The sequence below is a fragment of the Agelaius phoeniceus genome, chromosome 1 (assembly GCF_051311805.1).
Source record: "Agelaius phoeniceus isolate bAgePho1 chromosome 1, bAgePho1.hap1, whole genome shotgun sequence".
NCBI classification, from domain to species: Eukaryota; Metazoa; Chordata; class Aves; order Passeriformes; family Icteridae; genus Agelaius; species Agelaius phoeniceus.
Genome location: NC_135265.1, coordinates 18,689,856 through 18,708,431, shown reverse-complemented (window position 1 = coordinate 18,708,431; position 18,576 = coordinate 18,689,856).

Below are 18,576 nucleotides of genomic sequence, written 5' to 3'. Positions count from 1 at the left end.
GAACTGAAATTGCTCTGTCCTTAATTGCATGGGGCAAGACCCCACCCAGCCTTGGACAGAGGTACCACACCCAGAGCATGTGCCTACAGGGTTGAGAGATTACAGACTCCTCTCCCTGCCTCCATCCCATATCCACTTGGCATCAGTGCACCCACCTGACCTTGCTGGCTCTGGCACAGTGAGGACTTCCAGCTCCTCAGGATGTCCCAGGGGTGATGTTCATAATGCTTTGAGGCTGAAAACTGCTATGAGTGCCACATGCTGGTACCGCTCATCAGTGCCATCAATGTGTAGCTGACCATAGCTCATTTTCCTGGGATAATTCCCTTGGTTAAACTGAAGCAAATTAACTGTTTTGATGACAATGTTTTAAGAAGCTGCCATTTCAGAAGCTATAGCTATGCCTGTAATGTATCACCCTGACCAACAGCAAGAGCAGAAACTTGGCTTTCCCTCTGAAGTGTGGAGCTGCAGCTTGGACCACCTCTGCTTATTTTCATATTTTTTTTAATATCAGACATGACCTAGTAATAAAACCTGTTAAATTTTTTGCCATGGACTCGAATTATCTCTAAAAGGTCGTGAATGACTACTTTAGGCCTACCCCTCCCCCTCCTAAGTGATTTTTAAAATCCAGATTTGTGTTTATTCTAATGTAGTCGTGCAATGTGAATGTTTGGTAAAATTGCCATTTAATTTACAATAGAAGACTGCTTTAGCAGCTGTTTTATAGCAGTTTAACCACTCTGACCTAAATGACTGTTCTTAAGAGATTGAAAAGTAATTGAAAATGTAAAAAAGTCCAGGACCATCCTTTTTTTTTCTGAAACATCTTTCAAATGGCTTACAAACAACTTGGATTCCTCTGCAGAATTCAGATTAGAGAGGAAAGAATGTCAGTTTACTGGGAATTGTTCTCTGACCACCTGAGAAAAATGAGTTTTTCATCCCCTTGAACATCATCTGGAGCTATAATAAAACATGCTCTCAGCTGGATTCCTTCTGTGTGAAAATAGACAGAGCTACATCATTGCACACCTAAGGGAAGCACACAGAACTATAAAAGCAATCTAAAATCTGGATTTTTTTTCCTTCTTCTCCGAGGCCACAAGTAATTTTCTGTAATCTCAATGAATATTATTTGAATCTTGAAAGAAGGATATACCTCTTCCTTCCCCTCTATGTGAGCAGTCCAAATGAACAGAGCAAGATGTATTTTATACAGAGTTAAGTCACCTATCAGGATCATAGTGTGAAAACCCTTATCAATAGCTATTGAAGGAACTGCAAAAATCCCCAAAACTAAAAGGTAAGTAGTGAAAATCCACAAGTAAGTTAATAAAACTTCAGCTGAATGTTCATTCCAATCTGTAGCAGATTAATGGAATGTGGTGCTAGTGGTGTTGGAATCCTGTGGTGATAAACACATGAAGAATAGATAAAAGATGGTTGTTAGTTAGCTAATGGTGCAGACAGGCCATCCTACTTGTCTGGGCAGCTGGTCCTGAAAACCCTCAGCCAGGCAAAAGCTTTTGTTGATCTGAGGGTGACTGTGCACTGAGAGAAGGTTCTGGGCTGGGGCATATGGCAGTCAGATGACAGTGGAGCAGCTCCCATCATGTGCTCTGGACTGGTGGGATGGTTGGATGTCAAAACTCTGCAACTTCACACAAGTGTGGTGTAATCTGAAGCTGTTCTGCAGGGAAACTATAGGCAGCAAGTACAATTTCTAAGCTTGATATAAATTCCATCCTGTTTAACTGCCACCAGTTCTCCTGCTGCAGATGAGCAAACCAAGTACAAAACAGAGTAACGGAGGGAATTGGTCTGGCTTCATACTGCAATTGAAAAACTCTCCATTAGAAGAGCATTTGCCACAAAAGCACAGAACTCAGGTTTTTGCTGTGGTCTGTTGCCATGCTGCCCTAAGTGGGCAGCTGGTCCCTTTTCTTCCTTTCCTTTCTCCTACTGAGAGAAATAGTGTTTCATTCACTGTCTTCTGGATTTCCTTCACCTCTTCTCTGTCTCTATTTTTTTTCCCTTCCATTTCTTTAACTGAAATTTGGTGATGCACATATCTCCTACATGATTTTTTTTTCTGTGGGACAAATGCAGGAATCTCAACTTCAGCTCACTCCAATGTTTTCCCAGTCCTCATGTATTCCTTCTGTTCCTTGATTCCAAGTCATGATGCACTTAAATAATTTGTCCCCTGTTTTTGTTTATTTGGATAATTGCTTTTTACATCTCCTTCAGCCCTTCTGAATTACCACACCACACATTGCTTGTCATAGTTCACACTCCTTTTGTTTGACTTTGCTTTATCCAAAGCTAGCTATTGAGTGTTGGCAGAATTGTTACAGCATCTCACAAACAGCTGTTTTTTGCTGTGACAATAGGCTGATGTATGCTCCAGAGTGAACACACAGCCTGCATATTAAATACTTACAGTGTCGTTACAAGCACAAACAAGTTTTCAAATACTTTAAAAAAAATTAAGATGGAGGTTCAAAATAGGAAATAATTGAAAAGAAACAATACCACACTGAGGGGCAAGCATGCCTGAGATGAGACACTCAGTATCAGCTGTCAGGTAAATATCAAATAGGATCTCTTGCAGTAAAAGACTTTGAGAGAAAAACACCATGGGCCCCATGATGTCCTGTGCATAGGCAATGCAGTGTGTGGATGCCTGCACAGCTTCTGCTGGATTGTATCTGAGTAAAGGGATCACAGAGCAAATGCAGCTCTACTTCCCCAGCAAGAGAGGATGTTCCTATTTTACAGAATTGATTTATTTCTTCAAATAAACTTTTATCAACTACATCACAGTCACACTGAGAAGATATTTTAATGACTGCTTTGGTTTAAAGCTGTGGGGAGGACACTGCTGCTTTCATCCTTCTCTCTCCTCTTTCCTCCACCTTTCCATTACTTTTCCCCATTAATGTTCGATGCACGCTCTTAAGGTATGTCTGTCGCTGGGTATTACTTTCACCAGCCTTTCCTTGCAGTAGTATGTCTATAAATGGCAGACAGCATCATTCCTAATTACATGTTGCCCCCAGATGCTCCGAGGGTGATGCTGATGGATTGCTGTGTGGGTGGTGTTGAAGGGGCTGGGGGAGGGGAGCTGGGATGCAGCTCCTCTAAGTGGTAGCAGAAATCTCTCTTCGGGCTGGGCTCGTCAGTCCTCCCTCGGTAAAGTCAGCTCAAGAATCCCCGAGATCATGGAACTGGGCATTGGAAAAGGGGACGCAATGCAGGGAAGGCTTCAGAGTACAGCCCAACCAACCGGGGAAGAGGAAGGAACTGAGAGAGACAGAGAATTCACCCTTTACCTATCCGTGCAGGAGGCACACAGCACGGAGGGCTGGCAGGGTACACAAACTGCCACATCTCCCTTCCCTGATGCGATTTCCACAGCCCCGAGTCCCGCGGCGGGCGCGGAGCTCAGCGCGCAGGCGGAGCGCGGCTCGGCTCCTTTCGGGAGGTGCTCCGGACACCGGCACCGGCTGCGGGAGGAGGCAGGCTGGGCTTTGGCACTGGCTCAGGCCGAGCTCGGCTGCCATGAGTGTGGCTGTGGTCGGGCGGAGGGCTCCAGCAGCTCCGCAGGCTCAGCCCCGGCAGCCGCTGCCCGCGGACAGCAGCGCCCGCCCCGGCCCCGGCACCGGCATTCCTGCCCCGGCAGGCTGAGCAGGAAAATGGGGGGTGAGTCATCCTGGACAGTAAAACTGTGCTCACCAAACCCCCGAGAAATCCAGGGAATGGTGAGGAGGTGAAAGCTGGGATCTCCAGTCAAGTGCTTGTCGGTTTTGAGCAGAGCTTTACTCTGCAAGGTCTGATAGTGGGGAAGGAGGAAGTGAGAGAATGCACGTGTGCAAGGCACAGCTGCAAGATCTGTTTCCTTCTCTAACTGCTCTGTGGTCCTTGGAGGGTTTATATTTAGTGTGCCTGGCAGGTCAGCCTTCCAGCTGGGCAGGTACAGGAAAACATGGACGGAATAGGCAGTACTGGCTTTGGGGACTGCAGCAGTTGGACTGCATGGGTTTTACATCTCAGCCTTCGTGCCAGGCTGGGAATTTGCTCCATCACAGCGCTGAAACTGGGACATGTCCAGGAATGGTGTGCAGAAGCATATTTAAGAATGTAAGACTGCTGCATCAGGTCAGTGGTCCATCCAGCCCTGAGTCTGACAGTGCTGCCTACAGAGAGCGGTGAGCCCGGCCTCTCTGCACGCCCCCAGCACCCCAGGGGCTGGGTTTGGGTGTTAGAGGCTCATCACTGCCTGGTGTGAGCCTGCTAGTGTCTGCTGATCGAGCCATTGCCAACTCACCCAATTTTGTGAAGTCCTTCCAGAGTTACTTGCCTGAAAGAACTGTGTGCCCTACAAATTTAAGGACTTGTACACTCCCTGTTCAGGTACTCACTGAAAATGTTGAGTAAAGCCAGTCCCACCATCAATCCCACAGTGTGGAGGTCTTGTTGGTGCCTGTTTTCTACCCTGAAAAGTGGCTTTTGAGCCTCATATTTGCTTCATGTCCTGCCTCCAATTTTCTATCTGTAAAGAGTCTTCTCATCATGTGGTGAATTAGTTTCTCTGTTGTGATTACTTTGTTATAGAACGTCATCAAAAGTTTTTTTCAGAATTGGACAGTTCTGTGCCTGCTGCACCCACTCCCTCTCTTTTCTGGTGCACTCTGAGGGCTATGGTGGATTGGTGAGTCAGGGTTTCTCTCTGCAGAAGCCACACTGCCTTGTTCCCAAGAGACCGTGTTTATCCTTGTCTACAGTGACTTCATTTTTTCAGACTCTGCTGCCATTAGTAAGGATGGATGGCAAACTTCCTGGTCTGCAGTTCCCAGGGCCCCTTCTGAAGTCCTTTATTGGCTGTGAGTTGCAATGGCAGGTTGCCAGCCCGCTGACAGCCTGGGCTGCCCTCCCCATCTCCTGCAGCCTGAGGGGTGTGGATGGGTGGTACTCAGGGGCAAAGTGGAGCTCTACTCAGGAGTGGAAACCACCACCCAGAGGAGTGTCAGTAACTAATTTATTTTAACTTCAAAACACATTTGCTGAACTTCTGAAGTGAGTACTCAGGTGCCACTTATTTCTCTCCCTCTTCCCTCCAGAGGGACAAGGCGTTTTACATAACTCCTCATACAAAGGTCAATGAAATACAGAGATGTGTAGAGATTAGGTGGAACACAACTTCTGTCATGGGTCTCATACCTGCTATTGATATATAATTGTATTTGGTGGGATATTCCCTACAGTGTGATAGAAATATCTGTATTGGAGGGAAGGGGGAAGGGAGGGACTATACTCTCAAATCATCTAGATCAGGATTTAACAGAAGGCATGAGCACAAAACTGAATAACATAGCTAAATACAAACCCTTTGGGCTACAGAAACACCACAATGAAAAGTTTTTAATGCTTGAGTATTAAAGCAGGTGTCTTATATGACACCTAATGAGGGACAAATGCTGCTATGGAGCCTCTGAGAGGATCCAGCTTGTAAAAGAGACTGTAAGGTAGCAATGCACTTTTGCAGGTAATGCTCTTTCCTGATCATCACCAAAGCAGGAAGGAATGAAAATACAAAAGCAAAAAAGAAATAGCAAACAGTAAATAAAACCACAAGAGGTGGAAGTAAAATGTCAATTTTTTGCTGTCCTTGATGCGACTGCCAAGGAGTTTTGTTCTGGGAAGAGAAAGTGCCACAGCAGGATGGGAATGCTTGCATTGGATGGGTTGTCATATCTGTCATCATTATAAACATGGACAGATGATGATGATCTCTCCATTCTGTTTCTGGTTTTTAGTCTCCAGAGATGCTCATCCAGCTGTTTTCATCAGAAAATTTATTCAGCTAATTTGTCCACTTTCTTTTCTTGCTTTCTTATAGTGCTTCTTTCCTCTGGTAACATCCTCTCTGTGCTTTCTGCTGCTTTAAGCCCTTCTTGTTCCTGGAAACGCTGACTACTTTCCAGTGCCTGGAGGTGTGTTAGCCTTCCTCCTTCACCGATTTTTCTGCACAATGTGGCATCCCACGCTGCTTGAGGAGGGGGCAAGGTGGGAGAAGAGAAACAGGAGTGACTGGGGCTCTTTAGGAAGGTCACTTCTCATAGGTACAGGTTCCTTCCTCTCCTCTTACACACACATCCCTCGGGTACTGACCCCAGGTTTATTTTCTAGCCTGCAGCAGCAGCACAGGCAGCCAACAGCACAGCTTTAGAGCTCAACCACTGCTGTATATTTTGAAGACAAGCAGGTTTCACAAGGCTGCAGCTTAAAGGAAGGTATTTCTAGAAGCCAGTTCCTCTGCAGAGTTTTCAGAGAAGATATTTATGATCACTGATACTTTCCAGTCTTGGTTTTTGGTAAGTGAGGTGAAGAAAGGTACTCTAGGTATGTTTCTTCTTTTTTTTTTCCCAAATGATAACTAGGATATAACAATCCTTCCTAGTTATGTAGCTCTTCTCACTCTGAGCTTGTCACAGCCTGTGTCTGAGGAGGACCACTTTGAATGAGATTTATGTGCATTTGGTATAATTTGAAACAGAATGAAACTTAATGTCAGGGCATTTCGTGACATGCAGAGTCTTAAAATTATGATGGAAGTCATCTGGGGACCTGCACTGGCAGTGTACAGCCCTTCTCACTGGAGTTGTTCCTACCTGCTTACCACAGCCTGCAAAACAAACAGCCAGCCATGGCAGGGCAGGGCAGAGAAAAGGCCACGGTGATGGATGATGTCCAGGTGTGACCTTTCACCTGTTACGGTAGCCAAAAATCTTTGTGGGAAGAGTGCATGATGGAAAATTGCAGGATAATAAAATAAATAAAGGTCAGTCAGGTGTAGAATTCTGTTGTTAAAAAAAGAAGCATTAAGTGTTTTTGAAATACCCAACCATTTCAGGCCAGGCCACACCTGAAAGGGTGACTGGTAAAGCCCCAGCTGGCTGAAGTGGTTCAGTCCAAAGGGCAGCTACTGCTGGCAGGGGCAGAGCATATCTTCAGTGAGCTGCTGCAGTGGATGCAAGAAACTGAGCACACAATCTATTATCAAATGCATGGTGGAAACTTGACATTTCAGCAATGTAATGTGCTTGTTTTTCCAGTAGAATGAGACTAATATGCTCCTTTTCTGTGCTTGATGCAGCATCATTCACATCTGAGCAAAATAAGTGGGGAAGAAGACAATTTTGGTATCTATTCTAGGCATTGCTAATTTTAGTGCCACTAAGGATAGGGATTTTTCCCCCCTCTTTTTTCCTTTTTTTAAAAAGAAAATATAACATGAATACATATAAAGCACATGAATCTCAGAATAAAAATAATTTTGAAGGGCAACATCTCTGCTTGTTCTTAGACACTGGCACCTTGGTAGCTGCAGTAGATCCCTTATGTTGTCTGGAATGAAAACCAGCCATCAAACTGACACAGAGGAGTTATGAAGTCTTGCTTGCTTCTCTGAGCCCCCCAAAGCAAACCAGTGTTTGTGTTGCTGAAATAAATAGAGAATCACCATGAATGAAACCTTCTTAATTCAGTGCCATCAATATAGAAGATTACATCTCTAGCCTGTGTGCAAGAGGTTTTGAATCCCAATTTCTGAATCAGTCACCTGTCTCTCTTTTGCAGCTCCTCCTTCTACCACTGTGGTAGTTCACAAAAAACCATATCTGTGTATCGAAGGAAAACAGTGGAGAAAGGCTTGTGCTTGGCCTAGCTTCTTTGAAATGCATGCAGACATATTTATTTCCCCTATGATATAGCTCCTATTATGTGCTTTGCATCTTTAAATGTGTGAAGCATCATGCCTGCCTGGCAGGACCCTGAGACTCAAATAGAAGAGAGACAGGCTTTGTTTTCTCTCTCACAGAGATTTTGCTTTTGGTCTTTCTTTACCATTATGTTGGCTTGTTGAGAGAGTTAGTAAAAAACCCTATCATGTTTTCCCATTTTCTTTACGTTTTCTGTGCACAAAGAGCAAAATGCACATTTTTTAACCCTGCACAGGGAAATGCTAGGAACAGAAAATGTGCAAAACCTCAGTGCAAGAAGCAGTGTCTCCTCTGCTGCAGAGCCTCCTCACAGCAGACAGGCAGGCTGCACGCTCACATTGGAAAGAAACAAAGAAGAGAAACTCACAGCACACATTCTGGAGTGCCTAAGGACTATTTCTGTTCTTGCCAACCTGCTCCCAGCCTGGACAATAACGAAGGCATGCTGCTGTGGGAGGCCCCATACATGCCACCACGTTTTGCAGATTGAGCATTTGCCATTGCAGTTTTAGATCCTTTAATTTTTCTGCGTGGTTCATCCATATTCTAGAGTACAAAAACGTAAGAATACTGTGGAAGTAAATCTTCACCTATGGTAGATTGCTAGTTAAACTGGTTAAGCACTGGTCTGATTTTGTAAGTTGTTCCACATGAGCAAACAGAGGGGCTGCAGCCAGCAGGGAGCGAGGCTTGACTGCATCCGGTGGGGGTGGCTTTCCTGCAGGGTGACAATTTGAGCCCAGAGTTTTTCAGAATAAGTTTCCTTCTCCCCATTCCTATATTGGCTTCAGAAGCTGCATGGTGGCTGTTTTCTGAGAGGAGGTGAGTCTAAAGCAAGCCAAAGTGAGTGAAGCCACATTAGCATTAGGGTTTGTTTGCATGGTCAGAGGCTTAACCATGCTGTCAGTCCTGATGAGTTCATGGAGAAGTTGTGGCAATTTGTGGGGAGGCCTCCAGGCTTTTGCACGAGGTGTGGACTGACTGTGGTTGGAGCTGCATTCTTTCTTCCCCCTGTATGAGTGACCTCCTTGGAAAGTAATCCCCAGCACTTCTGTCAGAGGAGTGTTCTGCATGCATGGAGTGGTTCTACACATGGCTGTGGTGTGTGTAGCTGTGTGTGTACATGGAATTGCAGTGCCCATACCAACATCCTCCCTCAAGAATCCTGCTGCAGGAGGACAGTTATAAATAACTCTTTGGCCACTAGAATTGTTCTGCCCTCACAGGCTGCCAGAGAAACACATTGACTCAGCACATGCCTGAGCAAGGTCCTCTCCCAGGCAGCACCTCCCATGGGACAAACGTCCCTGCAAGGCCCTGGAGATGCTGGTGGGGCAGTGAGCCCCATCCTCTCCCAGGCAGCACCTCCCATGGGACAAACATCCCTGCAAAGCCCTGGAGGTGCCTGGTGGGGCAGTGAGCCTCATCCTCTCCAGGCAGCACCTCCCATGGGACAAACATCCCTGCAAAGCCCTGGAGGTGCTGGTGGGGCAGTGAGCCCCATCTGGCTGCTGCTGCAAGCTGCCATCAGCCAGTGCTGAGTCAAATTCGTGTTTGTAAAACATACTGAGGACAAAGAAAGCACTGCTTAGGCACTAGTTGATATTATTTCAGTGCCCCCAGTAAGAGTTCTGTTATTGCAGGAACTGCAGGTGCCTTTCCATGCAGTGGTAACTCTGGGTGTTCTCAGTGGAAAAATGAACGTTCTTCTGCCACTCTCACAGAGCTGCACTGGTCTTTACCAAACCAAGTAAGATAGCCTGGCATGTGCTCACTGGCAAAAGGAACTAAATTATTGTCCCTCATGCAAGGGTTTTTAACATCTACTGCTGCAATGGCTTTTATGCCTCTTCTGGCTGCCACAGTCTTACCAAAAACAGCTCCCTGACCCTGTACCAGGTAGGAGGCTACAGTCAAATTTTCTTGCTGTTGTTCCTGAAACTATATGAATTCTTTTTGATAATTACATGGGAGACTCTTTTTCTTATTTTAAAAATTGCTTTCAAAATAGTAATTAGGAAGCTGTCATTGCTCATTCCTTCAAAGCAGGTTCTACATAGAGTAAAGAACCTAGAGATGTGATTTACATCTTATCACTTGGAGTACCAAAATGGCTATAAATTAATCCAAATGTAATTTTCCTGGGAAAATAATTCCTCTGTTATATAGCCCCTTTTTGCTATACATTTCAGGGCCTGTTTTACCAGTGTAATTTGAAATTATTCAGAAGAAATCCCTGATTTTTTGTTTGTGCAAGTATCGATTCTCCATTTTTCATTCTGCTAATTCTGACTTGGAGACTGCTTTTTTATTAATGTCTAAAAGTAATTGCAAACTCTAACTTTCCAAGAACCTATTTGAATGTACACAGCATGTTCCCTTGAATGCATGCCTCCATTTAAACCAGCACAATTACTTGGAGGTGCACAGGTCTCCTAAGGTGTTATTCTTACATTGCTGTATCTCTTTTCTGAAATGGTGATGCATCATACCTTTATATGAGTAAAATCACATGTACAGTAAATATTTTACCAGTATAATAAAATAAAATCATACCCAGTCTAATTATAATGAAAATACCCAGGTGTTGACCAAGACTCACCTGTTAATTCTTTATTACAGTACGTTTCCAGCTGCAACAGAATTTAAATACCATATTTTCTCTTGTGGGTGATTTGAATTTTTTTCCGTAACGTCATGGATTTATTATTTCTGAATGCAATTACAACATCAGTTACAATGGGAACATTTTTATCTTTGCCCTATGTCCCACAGAGACAAACCTTGAGAAGTCAAACTGTAAGCTTTCAAAAATGACCTTATCTGTGAGGTTAAACAAGGTGTGGCAACCCTGACATGGGGCTCCTGCACCAAGAAAATGTTATTTTTCTGGCCCCTTGTAGTGGTCCTCATTCTGCAATGTGAAAATAGTTTTATAGATGTGTATTTATGTATTTTTAGTGCTGCCATATTCTGTGTTTTCAATGGAGATGTTATATTTAGAAGTTTCTCAAAATGTGGAGCATGTGTTAAGTTTTTTTTGCGTAATCCATCAAGACTAATTTGATTTGAGACCGGTGCCTTTTTTTCCCCCATCTGTTTGGAAAAGTGCAGTTGTAGAGACATCAGTCATGTAACACTTTCTACAAAACAGCTTTACTGACAGTTGGGAGTTGTCAGTAACCATGTGGATTTCAAGCTCTCAGTCTGGCTATGATGAGAAAAACCCTCTGACACATAATTTCCACAGAGCCACAGAATCTGAGGCTGGAAAGACCCAGAGTGCTCATTAGCTGACCTCCCACCTGGACAATCCAGAGGTAAGTCATGTTTCAAGCCTAAAACACCAGAAAACACCATCTTTTGGAACAAACATACACTCAATTTAACAGCATTTACTCACCCATCACCACTGATTTTATTTTGTATATATGTTGTGTACATAACTGAGGCTTGTTTCCTGTTTCAACTGATCTAATTTCAACTCCCAACCTTTGGGAAAGCTTTAAGAGATTGTGAGTCTGTGTTCCCTGTCTAAATATGTGGAGACCAAACTCTATTGGGTGAGGGTAGAACAGGCAGATGCCCCATGAAAGCAAATTCCTGGAAGCAGGAGAAGAGTTCTGCAGAGGTAAAACCATGTCCCTGCTGCCCATGCCCACAGTCCACTGAGTTTGCTACCCAGTGCTGGGGCAGAGGCAGGAGCAGGGGCTTGCAGGGCTTGGCACAGGCTTGGTGGGCTTGAGATGGGCTTGCAGGGCTCTGCCTTCGTGTAGGAGATGGAGGAAAACACTTCAAAGTGCCCATAAAAGCTCTTTTCTTTTCAACTAAGAAGCAGCAAAACTCAGTTTTGCCCCAGTGTCGTTGAGAAATGTGGGATTGTCTCTTCAGACCAGGGCAGCATTCTCCACTGTGTTCACCTTTGCAAAGATACCATTCTGAAATGTTTCCATCTCTCACTGTAAGGTGTTTTGTAGCCTCTGGGACTCTCTCCTGTTCATTTGTGTCCCACTCAGGAGGTGGCCTGAGCAGAGCAGCCCATGAAGGTGTCAGAGGTGACATAATGTACTGCATCATACTTGGCCTATATCCTTGTCTTTTCCCTAACCCTGGCTCATCAGCATGGGCTCTCTCCTGCTGTGATTCTTTCATCCTTCTATGTGTCTGAGCTTGCTTTTGGCTGCATTGGAAAGATTATGGTTTGCCCATGCAAATGATCAAGCTGACTATTTGGGTTAGAATCTTTCCTCCTTGTTGCATACTGTTGCACTGATTTTGGAGTTTTTAAAAATCTTACTCAGGAATCACCACATATTTTGTGCAGTACAAAAATAAGAAATCGTGCATATTCAGCTACCTTCTTGCAAATTGGAACAGAATTCACTTAATCTTATTTATAATAATATTTTTTCTATCATTTAATATTTTTATAATTTTATTTAGTTACTTCTAGAATCAAGGAGTTCATCTAGGTCAACCTCCTGCTAGAAATGGGGCTGTGACCAGTAGTGGATGAGATCAGCCACACTACAGCTGAATCTTGAACCACCTTCAGGAGCAGAAGAAGTTCCACAGGCTCTCTGGGCAGTTACCCTGCCCTCCTGAACATGTCCTGTCCAGACCTCAGCATGTGTCCACTCCTACAGCTTTTAACACTAAAAAGACAAGTTTGACTCTTCTGTATAGCCACCCTGTTCCAGCAGCCCTTAGCCCTCCCTTGATCAGATTAAACAGGCTCAGCTTCCCCAGCCCCTCTCATGTTGCTCCAGGCCTCTGATGGTCTCAGCAGGGCTTTACTGGACCCTTTCCAAACCTGACACTTCTGGCCTTATGCCCTCCGTAATCCCCAGCTCCTTTTAACCAGGATGGCTCCTCAGTGAGGTGCTTCCCAGCCTGGAATAGATCATGTTTCCTTGTTGAAAATCATGGGCTGTCTGCTGGCCCAGATCTCAAGTATATAAAGGAGCCTCTGCATGGGAGCTTTGCTGTTTGTCAGTGCAGACAGCTTAAGTCATCAACAAATCTGACTGTGTCACCATCAGGGTATCTGATGAAGATACTGAACAGTGTGGATATTGGTACTGACCCCCTGGGTGCACCTCTGGTTGCTGGTGACCTGTCAGGCATGACCAGACAGTTTTCAGTCCCTCTTTCAACCTGTTCTTTTAGCCCACACCCTCTAAGCTTCCAAATGATATTATGTGGAATGGTGTCAAAACCTTACAGGGCACAGTACAGCCAGCACTTTCATCTTCACACATTCAGCAATTTCACCTTAGAAAGCAGGCTGGTCAGTCAAATTCGGTTTGCCATAAGTAAGTCCATTCCCAAATAAGTTTTTGTCTTTTATGGCCTTCAATGTGGACCCCAAGAGGGATCTCCCTGATCTTCTAGTGACTGAGATGATGGTGATCAGCAGGCAGTTCCCCAGTTTCCTTTCTTGGCTTTCTAAAGCTACACGAGGTGTAGACTTTTTCCAGACATTGGGGACTTCCCCAGTCTAGACAGCTGTCACAGACTGGTGTTACAATCCCACTGGCCAGTTCTTTCTGGAAATGTGTACTGTGCCTCATGTCAGTTTCTTGTATCTTCCCTTTTTGCATCTGGTTTCATCAACAAGATGCTTCTGTAGCCAATTAAATATTCTGCTGAAATTCCTTCTTCCTGCACAACAGGATCATTTTTTGCTGAGCTACTCAGTAAGTTGTCTTTAAATATCATTCAGAACTTCTGGGCACATTTCCATTCCATGGTTGCATCTCAAGGGATTTTATTTAACAACTCTGTGAGTAACCTGAAGTTTCTTCTTCTGAAATCCAGAGTAATTATTCTGTAGCTTACCTTCCCAGCCTTGTTCTGGAACCTGAGTTTAATAATGGTGACAGAAAATAAATCCAGACTGATACTGTGACCACGCTCACCACTGGAAGTCGAGTGTAATCCCTAGATGTCCCCTCCAGCATTCACATGATGGAATTATCACTTGTGCTGTAAAAGGAGCTCCTGGATTGGCTGGTCATTGCTGTGTTACCCTTCCAGCAGATGCCTAGTTTGAAATGCTTGGTAACAATCAGACTGGGAGACACTTGTGCCAGTTCTCTGTAGGAAGCCCTGTTCACAGGCTCCTCCTGGCTGGACATGCTGTGACAGGCTGCCCTGTTCCCAGCAGGTCTGTCCCCTCTACTCCTCACCCAGAGGTTCATTCCAGTCTCAGCTTTCCTGCTGGAGCTTGGTACAGTCAGGAAACTCCTTAACACAGAGCACAACTCATATTGTTCATTTTTTATTCACTGTGATATGCATCTTGATTAATTTTGAATCTCTTGATTCATATCATTCTTGTTTCCTAATCAAGATGTCACTGATCTCTAACCTTACAGTCAAATGCAGCCAAAGATAAGAAATCTAATTCCTTTTCTTATTATCTGGGCTTGGTATAGAACTGTAATAATAATAATTACATATATATTGCTTTATCCTCAAGCTCTTTGAACCTGACCTGCACAGAATTTAGCATTCTCCAAGTCAAGGCATCTGCACATGATGACATCAGAAGATGAAGTTCTGTTTGCTATAGAGAACTGCATTTGCACCCTAGAATTTTACAGCTGTGAAGGTAGAAGGTATTAGAGGGGCATGTGAGCAAATCTTTGTGCTAATGAAAGTACTGCACCAACATTAACATCAGGCTGAACAAGCAGAATTTTTTCTTTATTGGTTAATACCCCAAAGCCCCAAACAATCATGAGAAGAATAGACTCTTTTGAATGAAAGTCACACATTAACTTTATGTTTTATATTTTCTCCCACACCAGTTGAAGTTTTTTTTTCTTCTCCCGTTCATTTGATGAGGTTTTTGTGTAAAAGAACTGAAGTAAAGTTGGTGGGGGTTTTTTGTTTGTTTGTTTTTTGTGGGGTTTTTGTTGGTGTGATTTTGTTTTGGGTTTTTTTGGGGGGATTTTTTGGTTTTTTTTTTGTAAGCAGAAAGCTTGATGCAGACCTTGGGCTGTTCCCATAGCCAGAAGGTGCAGCAGCCTGGCTGCACGGTGACTCATGGCCCTGTGCCACATCGCAAATAATGCTCTTATTAATCTCTCCAGGCTTTGTTCTGGCCCCCCTCCTAGTGGTGTCTGATTTCATGGTGTGGCATAGCCAAAGGTCAGATAAACTACATGATGGCCAGAGCTGCTACTGCAGAGGGAAATCGGAAATGCCTCTCCCGGCAGCTTCAGCAATGAGAATGGAGAGGAAAATAATTTCTTTTAGTACTAACCTGCCTGATGTGTCATCTTGTGTTGCTGTTTCACTAGAGGAAAGCTGTGGTACAGCAGTAACCCAGGGAAGCAGCCAAGCCCAGCTGTGTTGCAAATGCTTCTGGATCTGCCTGGCTCAGTACATTTTTCAGCAAATATGTTCTTTCTTTAGGTGTTTGATCATTTGCAACAAATGACAGTCCCAAGCTAGAACAGATACTGTGCTTTGTCCCTAACTGAGCTGGTGTCATCGACTGATTCATTAATTACCCACTTTTCCCCAGATTAGATTCAACATACTGTTCACAAAGAGATAACCAGTCACAAATTAGTCAAGCTGAAGTTAGATGTGCTTGGCTACAGGGCCATTTTTTTGTTAGCAGTTTCAGATGAGTGATTACTCTTGTGAAACTAGCTAGTGCTTCTTGCAAGTTGTTTCTTTTCCTCCATGGCTACGCAAAGTGTTTTTATTCAAATGAAATGGAGCCCATACGCGCTGGGCTGGGTGCTTTGTGAGCAGCTAGCACAGCCAGATCAAACACGTATGCTGGCTGTAAACTGGTGCATGGTTTTCCTTGCTCTCCTTTGAACCAAGCTGTCTGTGGTTTCTGGTGACTGCTGTCTCATGCTATGGGCTCTGGCTGATGCTGACACATAGAGGACTTAGCTGGAAAAAGAGTGGGGAGAACAAGACAGCATCACTTCCTGCACACAGTCCTGGCCATTTCTATCAAAAGTTGAGACCTCACTGAAGCTCTTTCCTAGAGAAGCTTCCTGGGTCACATTTAAATGATTTTGGGGTCAACAGAACCTGCTGTTGGCTAGGCAGATGCAAGAGAGCAGTAAGATTGTTCTTCTAAAACCCCATAATTTCACAGACAGGCATTGCAATACCAGCCTCATATTATGACTTTCAAAATCCCATTAGTGCAAGTCTGCAGTGTGTGGGGCTCTGTTTTTCTGTCACCGAGGGACACGCTGGCCCTGCTCTCCATTGCTGTGCTTGGGCTTTCCCTTGCAGCAGGGCTCCCACTGCCCGTGCAGGCCCAGGGCTCTGTTGGCCGGAGCCAGCAGTCACACGTTCCCGTCTGGAGCAGATACCAGCAATTGCATAAAGCACAGAAAAGGGGACAGAGTGATCCAAGGGGTCTGTGTTAAACCTGAGCAGGTTTGGGGCTCGTCAGTCTGTCTGTCCGAGGGGAGCAGCCCCCATCTCTCACCCTGTGCTCAGCTGCCAGCAGCCGCCCTGGCCGAGGCCCTGTGGGCTCCAGAGCTCAGCCTGAGTTTCTGCACCTCAGCTCCCTCGCTGGACCGTGGACCATGGCAGGGACTGAGGAGGTGACAGCCAGGACCAGCCCTCCTGCCTCAGCATCCAGTGTCCCCTTTGTCACTGCCAGCCCCTGCCTGGTCTCAGATTAACCTGAGGGTGGTGGCAATTTGGCTGGTGGCAAATTGTGCGGGAGCCCTGCCCTCTTTGGCTGGCTTAGCCAGGGGGGTTTGTTTTGCGGAGCGTGGTTATTACTGCTCTGCTTTTGTTCTTCATCGTCACTCCTGCCTTATTCTTATGTGCATTAACTGTTAATAACAATGTGAAGGTTCAGCTTTGGCAGCCAGCTGAACTCTGCACAAATCCGAGCCCCACACGGCCGCTGGCACCGGGCTGCTGCCTCCACGGCGGGCACACGGAGCGCTCGGCTTGGCACCGACAGCACCGGGCTCTTCCTCCCGTCCTGACCGGGCAGCCCAGCGGGGAGGGCAGCCCAGCACAGGGCTCAGCACTGGCCTGGCTCCCCTCCAGCGCAGGCTTCTCCCAGCACTGCCCCTTGTGCTCCTTCCCACTCTGCCGGGCTCCCCGTCATCCCTCAGGAAGGCGGCGGGAGGAGGGAGGAGCAGAGGGATGGATGAGAGCTGGCTTTACTCACAGATGCTGCTGCTGCTGCTGCAGAGGGAGGCACCACCACGGGAATGTAGACGGACAGGCAGAGGTGATTAATAGTGATACATATTATTTTAATTGAGTCATGTTTGGCCTCTTGCTTTGCCAGTACTCAATTTTTTTTTTTTTTTTTTTTTTTTTTTGCTATTGTTGTGGTGTGAATTTGGAATTAATTTAAAGTATAATAAGAATCCCTCACCTGGCAAATGCAGGCAAGACTGAAAATTGAAATGCTATGTAAATCTCACAAGATTAGGGCATAAACCTCAGCAGGCAGTGCAATGGCTGAAGCTTCAAGAAGCTGGAAAAGCCTCTCTCCACATTATTCCTGATAATACAAAATCAATTTACATTGAGTGCATTTTTTCCAAATAACTATCCACCACATTCTAGCTGATCTTACTAATGAATGCAGAAATTGGATCCTAATACATTCCAGGGAAATATTCTGCAGAGGTTTTATTAGTTCTAAAAATACTTGGTGGCATCGCAGTACTTTGTCATTAAAATTGCCAGGTACTGAGATACAGATATTGTGGAATTGTAATGAGAATGCTGCGGCGCTGGCAGTGGCAGCACTTTGTTTTGAAAGCCCAGGTCCTTTCGGGGGGTTTTGGAGCACCGTGTGTGAGACGCTGCGCCCCCCCGCTTTCAGCTCTGCCTCAGCTGAGAGCACGGCAGCGCTGAGGCAGGGCGGGGATGGTGCGGGGGACAGGAGGCGTCAGCCAGACTCACGGACAGCTCTGAGCTCACACACAGGCTCTGCCTCGGAGCCGCCTTGTCTTCCCCTGGAGAAAAGGCAGCAACGAACAATTCCATGAGTTTCTCCCGGCTGGGATGCGGCGAAGGCTCGGGGCTGCACGGTCACTTCGTGCTCTGGGGGGCTGCAGGGGCAGCAGGCGCTGCTTGAGGCTGCTTCTCCCGGGAATCCCAGCAAACCCCTTCCAAAGGAAGGCATCCAGCATGTGGAGGGCGGGAAATCCCAAAGAGCCCGACAAGGAGGCGAGAGCTCCAGCCCTGCAGCGCACCCTGGGCTCAGCATTCCCCTCCGCACCTGGATGGCTGCCGGGATTGCCGGGAGCCGGCGCTGCGGCCGGGTGGCACCGAGGGGCCGGGAATCGCTGCCGAGCCCTCTGCGCGGAGGGCACCCGCTCCCATCTGCCTCGGCCGGGAGGAGGTGGGAGTCCCCTGCCTTGGCTGCTGCTTGGAGCTCCATCTGCAGCACTGATGGGGAAAGTATCATTCCTCTTGCGCGGAAGCCATTAATTCCCAGCTGCGGGAGAGTGATCCGGCATGGGGCAGAGTCCAAGCCTTTGCCTGGAGGAAGGTGCTGCGGAGAGCGGGCCTGGGGCTGCCGGCAGGTCTGTGTCACCACACGCTATTTCTGACCTGCTCCCAAGTGCCGCTTATCTCTGCAGATTAAGGGCAGCCCGAGCGCGGGGCTCCCCTGCAGCCCCTCCCCTCCCCTGGCTCAGCTTCCTCACCTCGGGAATCTGGATAATAATATCTGCCCGTGGGAGCTTCATCGCTTACAGCCAGTGGCTAAAATTGTCAAACCAAGTGAGAGAAAAGGGCCGTGCCTTGTTAGGTTTCCCAG